Below are 11118 nucleotides of genomic sequence, written 5' to 3' on the forward strand. Positions count from 1 at the left end.
ATCAGCATTCTAGCTGCATGTGCAAAAATTGTCAGTTTGATTTGAATGTAGAAAACTGGGAACTAAAGTGACATTTAGCTGAATTCTGCCTGACAACTACCCCCGACAGGAGTTGAACTGGCTGAACAACTCTTCCCAGGCCTGGCTGCATTCTGCTGCCCCCACCAAAAGGTGGTGACACCTCTCTGATTGAATTAGGGGAGTGGTACCTGCAGACTGCAGGAAGTTGAACAAAGCACTGTCCCTGGCTCAGGCAAATGTTATATTGGGGGGTCGTAAAATGGCTTCCTCTTGGGAGAAACTGGGAGGGGCAGTGCCTGTGAGAGCAAGCTGAGCTTGGGGGAAGTGGATAAACCAGAAATTCCACCATGTGCTTTGGAAAACCACACCCCTTTGGGGCCACAGCATGATTTTAAAAAGATGGATAATTCATAGTGCGGACTTGTCAAAATTCTATATATAACATCATCATTCCTGCGATTTTTCTGTGCACATTTTAAGAGGTGTTAGGACCCTGTGGTTGTGTTCTTGGGGATAGTAGCAGAAAATAGGGTTGTATTTCCAAATGTAGGCATGTTAAAAATCTGACACTCTGAAACCCATATCCCTGGTGCACATTTGTGTAAAATCTGGAAAGGTTTAGAGGTCGTTATCTGGATGAAAAGGGGAGAATTCTGTTATTAGTGGACACGACATCGTACAAAGACAGGGATCGGATGGTTTGGTGCTACAGAAAATATGTTAACTGGACCCATAATATTAGAAAAATGGTACATAGATAAATATGTGTTTGGATCAGAAATAGATTTGTGTGCAATTTGACAAGGGGAGGTTCCTCTGACCATAAAACCTACAGCATCACTCTGACACTCCATTTCTTTGCCCCAATCAAGGGAGAGAGGAAAGCTTGGCCAATGATAATTGAGAGGGGCAGGCTTAGCTAGGCCCAGGTACACACCCATTTTCAAAACACATAAAAGGAACATTGAAACCCAGGTAGAGACATTCACTTTCCACTTTATTGCGTGACGCTTTGCCGGGAGACTTCAGACTTCACATCCAGAGATCCAGACTTCAAATCCATCAATCTCCAGAGACCATAAATTAACTCCAGAATTTGTAGCAGAGAGGCCTGAATCCACAAGCTGAATCCTCTTCAGCAGGCCTCAAAACCAACCAAACTATTCAACAGCCGGGCGAGCTGTTTGAATTCTTTGCCAAGAACTTTTGCAAGAACCTGTAGCAGTATCCAGAAAGCAGTGCTGTATCCGGAACCAGAGAGAACCAGAGACCATATCGCTGTGAAGAACTGCTAGCAGAAATCCAGCCAATCCTGACCCGATCGTGACAAAGTCGCATTCCTGTCCAAAATCTAGTGTGAGTACCCAGCTAGCACTGTGCCAAAACCAATCTCTTAGTTTAAAATACTCTAATCCAAACTATTTTAGCCTATTAGAACTGCCTCCTAGAATTGTGTCATTCTGTCATCTTTAAAACTGACAACTGTCATCTGTCATTCTGAGCTTTAAAATTTCAAATCCGAAAAACTACCTTCCCAAAATTGTCCGTATCTCCGGAACCGTTTGTGCTAGGAACGAGATTTCATCTTAAAGCTAGGATGCTGGGCTTTCCAACGAACCTAGAACCGACTTCCTACTCCTTATAGTGCCTCCATAATTGCGCTCGACGCACGCGACTAAATTTGACGCAATTTGACATTTTGCTTAATTTCAGCCACGTGTAAAAATATTTGTCCTTGCTTTCCTTGCTGAAATTCGTGTGCAACCTGACAATCATTCATAGAGCATTGCTAAAGTGATCCTGAATTCATTTAAAGTATCTCTCACTCACCCTGAACCTCCTATAGGGAATTGAAAGCCTTTTTAGCATATTTTTCACTTAATTGCAACCACATCAAAGTATATTGCCTGTGTTTAAAACTCCTACCTGTTTTCCTCCAAGCTTGCTAGGGGGGAACTGAATTATATTTGATTGCATTCCTGAGAACTGTGTGCTTTCCTTCTATCTCAGCTTGCATAAAGGGGGGGGGGGTGAATTGTCAAAGAAAAGTGATTACATTGTCTTTTGTTGAAGTCATATCAAGTTTATTTTCTGTACTGCATTTTCATTCATCATTGTATGGTCCTTGAAGCCATAAAAGCATTCTCAGCTACGTTATCCTCTCTATATCACTTCTAAGCCATCACAAAGAGTGTACCTCTGTACATTATCCATTGTTGATCACTATCATCTTCACAAGTGTGCTATCAAACATTAATTTATTATAAAAGTGTGATATATATATTGTTTAATTTTCAAATAAACCTTTTAATTTGCAAAGCAAACCTACTTCTTGGCTCAGTGGGGTCAGGGGGATTCTCATAGAGGGGTGTTATATAAGGGTTGTCATCCAGAGTAAACAAACTGGACATAAAAATATATCAATAAGGGTTTCCCTCAGCATCCCAGACTAGGCATTGACTTAGCTGTAGTGTTGAATTGAATCCGCTTACATGACCCAACACCGGATTGAAATTGGTATCTCTAATTGGTATATGCTTAGAAGAATGTCTGTTGGCACAAGTAAGTTTCTCTCTTAAGTTTTTGCTCTTTTTTAAGGCAAAACAAAGTTTTTTGTAATTTAATTTCTGTTGAATTGAGGATTCTCCAGTTCTTTAGAATGATAGCCGTAATTGCATTACTGTGCAGGCAGAAAGTGGACACACATACCATTTGGTCTGACATTAGTGCAAAGCAATGACTCATGATTGGTGTATCGTACCCTTTTTCTAGAGTGTCTGATTAATTTCTTAGGGTAACCTCGCTCACAAGCCTAATTTCCATAATATCAGCGTCCTTATTACAGTTTGCAATATTAGTACAATTACAATGTAGACGTAAGAACATCCCTTAAGGGAGATTACATAACAAACTTTAAGGGTGTTAAGTGTCAGATTGTAACGTGGTGGTTCTTTCAGTGGGTTTCCTGTAGAGTTCAGTCTGCAGGAAACCTGATTCATTATAGATTGACAAATCGAGAAATAGATTCTCATGATGGAATGGTCAAATGTAAAATGAATGTTTGGATCAACCTAGTTAAGCCAATCTACAAACAAGAGCAGTGTCTCAACATTGCCCTGCCAGATCAATAGATTATCATCTATGTATCTTCAATATAGTTTGATCTGCTCAAAGAATGGGTTGATGTTACTCAAGGCTTTATTTTCTTCTAACAATGCCATACAAATATTGGCCAAATTCGGGACAAAGGTACAGCCCATTGCAGCCCCTTTACTTTGCAAAAAATATTTCTCCTTAAACTTGAAGAAACTGTTAGCAACGACCAATTCAGCGCACATACTAAATAAATCTGTAGGGACGTTGTGCAGTAGGGGGCATCTGTCTAACATAATCCATAGAATATGGACCGCTTTATCTTGAGGTGTATTAGTATAAAGCGCTTCTATGTCAACCGTGACAAGAATTTGTTTGCTAGGGTCGAATACTAAACCTTCCACTAGATTAATAACGTCCCTTCAGTCAAGTAAATAGGTGGGTGTGGCCATCGCAATAGGGTAATAGAGAAATCAATATATTTAGACAATGGCTCAAGAATCGACCCGCACTCTTATACAATCGGGCGTCCCGGTGGATTAATAATGTCCTTGTGCACTTTTGGGATGATGTCAAATAGAGGGATATGTTTTTCCGAATGGTTAATATATTTGAATTCTTTGTGGATAAAAATCCTTTGCGTACTGCTCTTTCACTTAAAAAAAGTATTTTCTTCCTAATCATGACTGTTGGGTCGTTGGCGATCTTTGTGTAATGGCCTGGAATGTCCAACAGTCTTTGTACTTCCTGATCATAGGACTTGGCGTCCCACACTACTACACGCGCAGGCTTTTTTTAAATGACAGAAAATAAAAAAACACATTTATTGCAACATCGAGGAGGACTCATGTGAGAGTCACCCAGAGTATTTTTTTGTGGGGTTATGTTTGTTTTCTCATTCCTAATTTAAAAGAGATGAATCTGAGGGTGACAGAGCTTGTTGAAAGAGGTATTGTGTGCTCAGTCAGGGCTGATTTAGATGTGCTCCCTAGTGTTCACAGGGTGTTTTGTTGGGCTACGGATTTCAGCTCATCCAAGGTTTAGCCATTGAACAAGCACTCCAGAACAAGTGCCAAATGCTTCCCATTTGTGTATTCCCTGGTGCTCAGATGTGGTGGGAACAAACTACTGTGGCTAGTTTTGTGGGTGGCTCGCCATGGACATCCAGCAGCCTCCCCTAGTGCTAGGCTCATCAGCACTCAACAGCCCCAGTGCCTGTGGGGCTTGGGGGCCAGACCTGGAAATCCGGCAGGCCAAATGGTGCAACAGGACTCCAGCACCATTGGGGGTGGGGGCACAGCCAGCCATGAGCATGTGGACCTCTGCCACCGTACTGGCACGAGGTTCCCACGGCATCAGGGCATGCAGACCTGTGCCTCCACTGGTAGTCCTGCAGGCTTACATAAATGAGACACCGACTCAGTCGTTCCTCTTGGGAGTCTGCAGACGTTCTTGTGCAGATGTCTGCAGAGGCTCCTTTTATTAGCCTGGGCCATGACCATGACACAGTCATGGCCCAGCTTAAAAGGGTGATACACAGAGGTAGGACACATTCCCCTTAAAGGGGCAACACACTTGGGAGGGCCACCTACCACAGCTAGTGTTATTATTGCTGTGTGTGAGGGAACCTAACGAAAACACTAGAGGCATTTCTGTTCTTAAAATAAAGGGTATTTCTTCGATCATGCCACAGAGGAAAATCATTACACAGCCATTTTCAAGAAGGTTTTCAGTCATCTGTCTTTTGAGACCCGCGGAACATTGGCATTGCCCACCTGAAGGAAATGTGAACGAAAAAGAACACTGAGATAACTGTATTTCTTTTTTTTTCTTTTTTTCTCTATACTTGGTTCAACTATTTTACTAGTTTTTACAAGTTATGCAGGCCTTAAAAAGTGTTTTGATTCTTTCATCTAATAGTTTGCTTTGGATCTTCTTCAATCATTTACAAAGTCTTTTGTTTCACAATTACTGTTTTTTTGTTTTTTTTGTTGGCAATGACAGACTTGTTTCCTCCTGATACAATGAATGGTCATTTTTGTTCATGGTATAAACAGCTCATAAAAAAGGGCGACCTTTCAGGTGGGTTTTCCTTATTTTACAAGTTCTCTAGCTCAGGGAAATTGGGGGTCCTGTTGGTGCATTTGTTTATGCTCATAGTTCATATTAGGATCTCTCAGGTCTAATATTATTGGGCAGGTCCTATTAGTATTGGCAATTTGAAAGAAAGGGGTATGGTTCAGCAGATATTGCAATCATTACAGTTTGTACGATAGTTATTCATCACTTTAAACAAGGGCACCCATACTAGGTAATAGTTATACCTCTGCGACAGTGTTTTAGTTAGTATACACTTGTGTATGAAACGTAAGAGAGTATGTACTGAAATATTAAATCAGACAAACAAAAACAGAAAGGAAGCAAATACTTTTTTAACATGTATTCATTATATTTATGTATGTATCGTATGTATTACTCAATTGTTCAAGTTTTGGCTATTGTTGTGTTAATATACTTATTTATTTAAGTTTGGAACCAAATAAATTCTGCCCTGTTCCGAGTGAGAAAGGCCTTTTGTGCATGTGCTATTGTTTGATGATTAAGAGACAGCTGACAGCTAATCTATCCAGGTAGAAGGACAGATTCACTTTCTTTGGTTGGGGAAGACTTAGATTTTTCCCCAAATAATCACTCTCAGTGAAAGCACTAATATCGGTATTCACCATCTGGGCATTCTTCCATTACATCCCTTGGATTTTCACGACTTGCGGATGTGCGTGGTAAGGTGTGAGCTCAGCATTTCCAGCTACATGCAGGTCGCTCTCCAAGCTATGTTAGGAGGACATAGCCTCTACGGAACCATGTTCAGCACTCACACACCTTACACATCTGGAGGCACTGCTGATATCTGTGGGTAACATCACCCCTAGAAGGGTCCTATCACAAACAAATCTTAGTGTTCCCTATCCACACACACACCCACAACTTGGCACAGGTCTATGTATTGCATTGGGTGCATGCTGAAGGGCTTACACCCATGAAGTCTGTTTCTTGGTGGGACATGTCCCATTGAATGCCACTACTGATGACATTCTGGCTATGGCCGACCCCTTGAAACCTGTCCCTGGGAAAGTAAAGAGCCTAGGTTACATTCCAGGACAGGACACTAAATGCAATATTCTGTGTTCTGGTGTAATCCTATTACCAGTAATACATTGCCCTCTGAAATTCGCGGTGGAGGCCACTGCTGGTTTGTCATGTTTGGTCTTTAGCCACCTGGCCAGGTATACCTCTGCTGCCCGAATCTGTCACGTCAACCAAAGATGCCATTGTCATTGCTGACGCAGTGGCCGAGGCTGTTAGATTAGCACTAGAACAACATTCTGCACCATCTTTCACGCCGGAACATCGGGCAAATACTCGACTACGAACTTTCTCTGGAGAGCGCCCTGTCCCAGAATGTGAAGACGCCTATGAGTAATGGAACCACTGAACCAGGAGATTACCTGATGATGAAGTTGAAGAGGGAATCTGTCTGACTATGTGGTGTGGATTGAACAAATCCTGTGTCTGGACCACCAAAAAGTAGGAGTAGAGACAGCCAAAATAAATTGCTGCCAATTGAAGCAAGTACTAAGAGGGGCTAAGGAAGAGATTATTCCACTATTACAACTGAGGCTGCGGAAGAAGCTGGACACTCCACCTTCCTATGGAGAAATGCTTAGGTCCATTAGGGCACTGGAAGAGGGGACAGATGATGTCATAGTGCAGAGACATCCAGTAAAAGGCAGACCACTGCCTCAGATGCTGCTACCACTCAGCAGAGACAGATGGAAGAGCTACAACAGCTGCTTAAGCAGCATCAGGGACTGTAAGGATATTTGGCGTGTTACAGCACAGAGTACAGCACTACTGCACAGGTAGCAATTTTTTTTTGATGCAGCACCACCACATGGGTGTGGTGCATTGCTATATGTGTTGCCAGAGTAACATGGACATATAAGTAAAAACAGGCTATTCAGTCAAAAACGATTTCTACATATAAGATGCAAATCTATTTTTACAGTTAAAAGCACACCTGCACATTCAAAAATGCACACTATTTTTCACCTGAAATGCCTATGGTGCAAGAGACACATTTGAAAATTAATAACTAACCTTATTAATAACTAACCTGACTAATAAAACTGCATTTAACATAACCCACTAATAAAAATGTGTCTCCACTGCAGAATTAGGCCTACTCTGAAAGTGAACTTTTAAACGCACATTCATTTTTTTTTCTCTGCTGCTCTGTCCACATGACTACAGGAAGCAAAGAGCTCGAAGGAACAGGAAATCAGTCGGTTACAAATTTCTACTGTAGAAATGAGCCATTGTGTACTGAGGGAGGAGATGACATGATTGATTCTGATTGGAGCAGCGTCATAGCAAGTATCATGCTAGAGGCAGTGATTAGAGTTTTGCTGGGGAAGCTTGAGGAGAGGGGGAGAACAATCGAGATCTTGCAGAGCTGGGAGAAGGACCTGTTTCCTGGCTGAAGCATTCCTGCTGCAAAAGCTGAGAATTCCAGGCAATAACCCCGGTTTGAGAACGACAGACGCTTGTTTTCACTGGGGTTAATCTTCAGAAAGCCAAATTCAGAAAGAGAATAGCCGGAGAAAACTCATGCTGAACAGGTAAGGTAATTACAGAAGTGTGGGAGCCGTGCGAAAGTGTGCGAAACTGTTCAGTCAGTGTATTCGAGGTAGTTCCAGTCCCTTATCAGCATATGTGCGAAACTGTTCAGTCAGTGTATTCGAGGTAGTCCCAGTCCCTTATCAGCATATGTAATGTTACCAATTGAATATATTCTCGCAGTTCTCTGTTCATTTTATTACAAATAATGTTGTAACATTTCATTTATTTCTGTAAAAAAGGGTTAAACTGTGTTTAAAGGAAATTTCTATAATGCAAAAATATCTGAAAACAGATAGCTAGTGTGTATTATTTCTCTCTTTCATTTTGCATGGGAAAAGGTTTAAATGTGGGTAGATTTTTAAACAGTGCAATTGTCATTTTAAAACAGATGTGTGCATGATTATATTCAGTATGGACAGTTGTGAGTGACTGTTTGTAGCATAGCTTGTTGGAGGTACATGAGCCAACGGGAAGAGAGACTCTCTGGACATAGTTCCATACCGTATATAAGGTAGTGGAAATTACCACAAAAATACCACAATAGCCCATGGTGGCACACAACACTAACACTGAAAATGTGGTATCCCTAAAATGTAGGCCTGAGGTCTCTCTAGTGATCTAGATAAAAAACAAGGGATGTTGGATATTGGGGCCACAAATAAACCAACCACGCAAATTATCGCGCACATTATCTAAATAGGTCTGAATTCTGAAATAATGCAATCTATTATTGTTATGTGTGATCCAATATGAATACAGAGAGTGATTATTGCTAAAGGTATTTTGGCGGTAAGAAAATACCGGAAAGCCCCAAATATCCACAAAATACCCAACATATATATGGTGCGTTGCAGGCCGGTAATGTGATCATAGAGTACCTACTGGGCGTGGCAAGCGGGTCTCACACTGCCATTTGCACATTAAAGGGAACCCATTTTATAATAGCAGTGTGCCACTAAAAACGAATTTCAGAATGTCACAAAGGGAAACCACATTTTCAGACCTAGTGCAATATTTAGAGGCAAAGTTGTTTGCACATGGGACGTGGTCGTCGAACGGCACCTTAGAATGGCGTGACCGCATTCAGGGTGAGGTTCAGAAAGAAAAACTAGACAATATTTTTGCAGAAGGTAGCATAATTCAGGTCTGCCTTACAAGATTATTGAATGCAGCCGATAAAAGTGCAGAGAAAGACTGTTTGATATGGCTATGCGGCAAAATATGGTTTATTTTGAATAAGTCCCTGCGAATGCAGGAGAATGATACCCAGCTAATTAACAGGTTAAAGACTGAATTAGATGGGGCAAGTAAAAATCAGGAAATGTTAAGAGCAGAATTGGATGTATGCCAAAAAGACATGCAATTAAAATGCAGAGACTTTGATGCTCAGTTATCCAAAAGCAAGAAACAATTTGAGGATAGTGAGCAAGAATTGGTACACTTAAAAGCCTTAGTGGACCACATTAGACAGGATAAAGATGAGGTTGTTTCAGAAATGCAGATTTTACAAAAAGAACATTGTGAAAAAGAATGTGATCTCCAGAGTGCAGAACAAGAAATGATTAAAATGATTCAAGAAAGAGACAAGAGAAATAAAGAGTTCAATGAATGCCAAATGCAAATGTGCGACATGCAGGAGGTGATTAATAAGATGAGTGATGAAAACAACTATTTGCAAAATGAATCAAACAGACTCCTTAAAAAGTGTAAGGACTTAGAACAGCAAATGTGCATTCCCAGGTCCCAGGAGAGGCGGCAGGGTACCACATTCAATGGAGTGGAGGTGAATTCTAGCTCTGCCCAAAGAGCTAGTGCTCCAGTGACTGGGCCGGTGACTGAACTTGGTTGCAGCGCCCTTGGGGGATTTGATACTCCCATTGGGGGCAGCCACCAATCTCATACACCTGAAAACAGGATTGAATCACAAAATAGTGCAATTCCATGCATTGCAACAAGTAGCTCCATAAAAATAATGAAATCCATTAAAGCCCTGATCAAACCATTTAAAAAGGGAGGTGAATGCGGCATTGAGGATCACTTAGAAGCGGTGCATGACATTTTTAAAGCACTCCAGATACCTAAGGAACAGTACAGACAATATTTTCATTTAACTTTAGATGCCCCGACGGCCAGCATCATAAGGGGATTAAATGAACAGCAGAATATGACCTGGTTGGAGTTTGAAAAAGAAATTAGGCGTCATATTTCTCCTTTTCAGTCATTGCAGGAGGCAAAGAAAGTCGCTTACACAATTACTGCTGGACCTAATACATCCCCTCGCCAATTTTTACAAGACTTAAAAAGAGCATTTTCTCGCTTTGATGCATCTTTTGACTCAAATTCCAATGAGTTTAAAACTGCATACTTCTATGGGCTACAGAAAGATATCATATCCCAATTGGTCCGTGAATTTGACCGTGACAAGTCCCTTGAATGGATTGTACATCAAAGCACAAAACTATATGAGGTACTCTATTGTCAGGGTAGAGAAAGTGATAAAATGAAAGATACTAAACCTAAATCTAAAGAACCCTCAGCCACAGTAATGGAAATCAGGTCAGCCAAAATGTCCCTTGAGTCTGCTCAAAGCCAAGGTAAAAATAAGGTGACACCTGAACAAAGGGGTAAACAACAAAGATCGCCATTTCCTGTACCAATGTTCCAATCACATGATCCTAGTAATAGAGAGAGCTACATCAGCCCTAGGTATTTAGGGGACAGACCCCGGGTAGGATATCGACCTGATATGGCAGGTATGAACAATAACCAGAGACAAAATCAAGATCAAAGAAATGATGGTCCCTAGCAGTCATTGGGGAGGCAGAGCAGATTTGATCCCAACACCATGATATATGGTAATCAGGATAGACCCCGATATGTGGATCGATTTACTGATAATGGAAATCAACATAGGGGCCAGAACCCACAATCTGAGAAACAGGACATGAGGCAAAACGTGAACTACAATCCACGTCAGTACAATGATTCCCCACCAGGGGACTATAATCAAAGGATGGGTGCAACCCGCTCCCCTCCACAAATGAATCAAGAGTTCAGAAACCATCCCAACCGACATCAATCACCTGAGAGGTATCAGAATAGATCCAATCAGGGGGAAAACAACCAATATCGACCTAGGCCACAGAAAGAGGATCCTAGAGAGATGGAAAGGTTCCAGTGCCTTGAGGCCCAAGTGAAAATGTTAGCTGAGCAAATAGGAAAGCTCTATACAGCGCAAAAACAACCTTCCAAAGAGGGGGCTGATGGCCATAGCAATGACCGGGGGGCTTCCGAAAAGTGACTAAGTACTCATGATAACTGCAG

Source organism: Ambystoma mexicanum, chromosome 10 (genome assembly GCF_040938575.1).
Source record: "Ambystoma mexicanum isolate Mex_15411 chromosome 10, UKY_AmexF1_1, whole genome shotgun sequence".
Classification (NCBI taxonomy): domain Eukaryota; kingdom Metazoa; phylum Chordata; class Amphibia; order Caudata; family Ambystomatidae; genus Ambystoma; species Ambystoma mexicanum.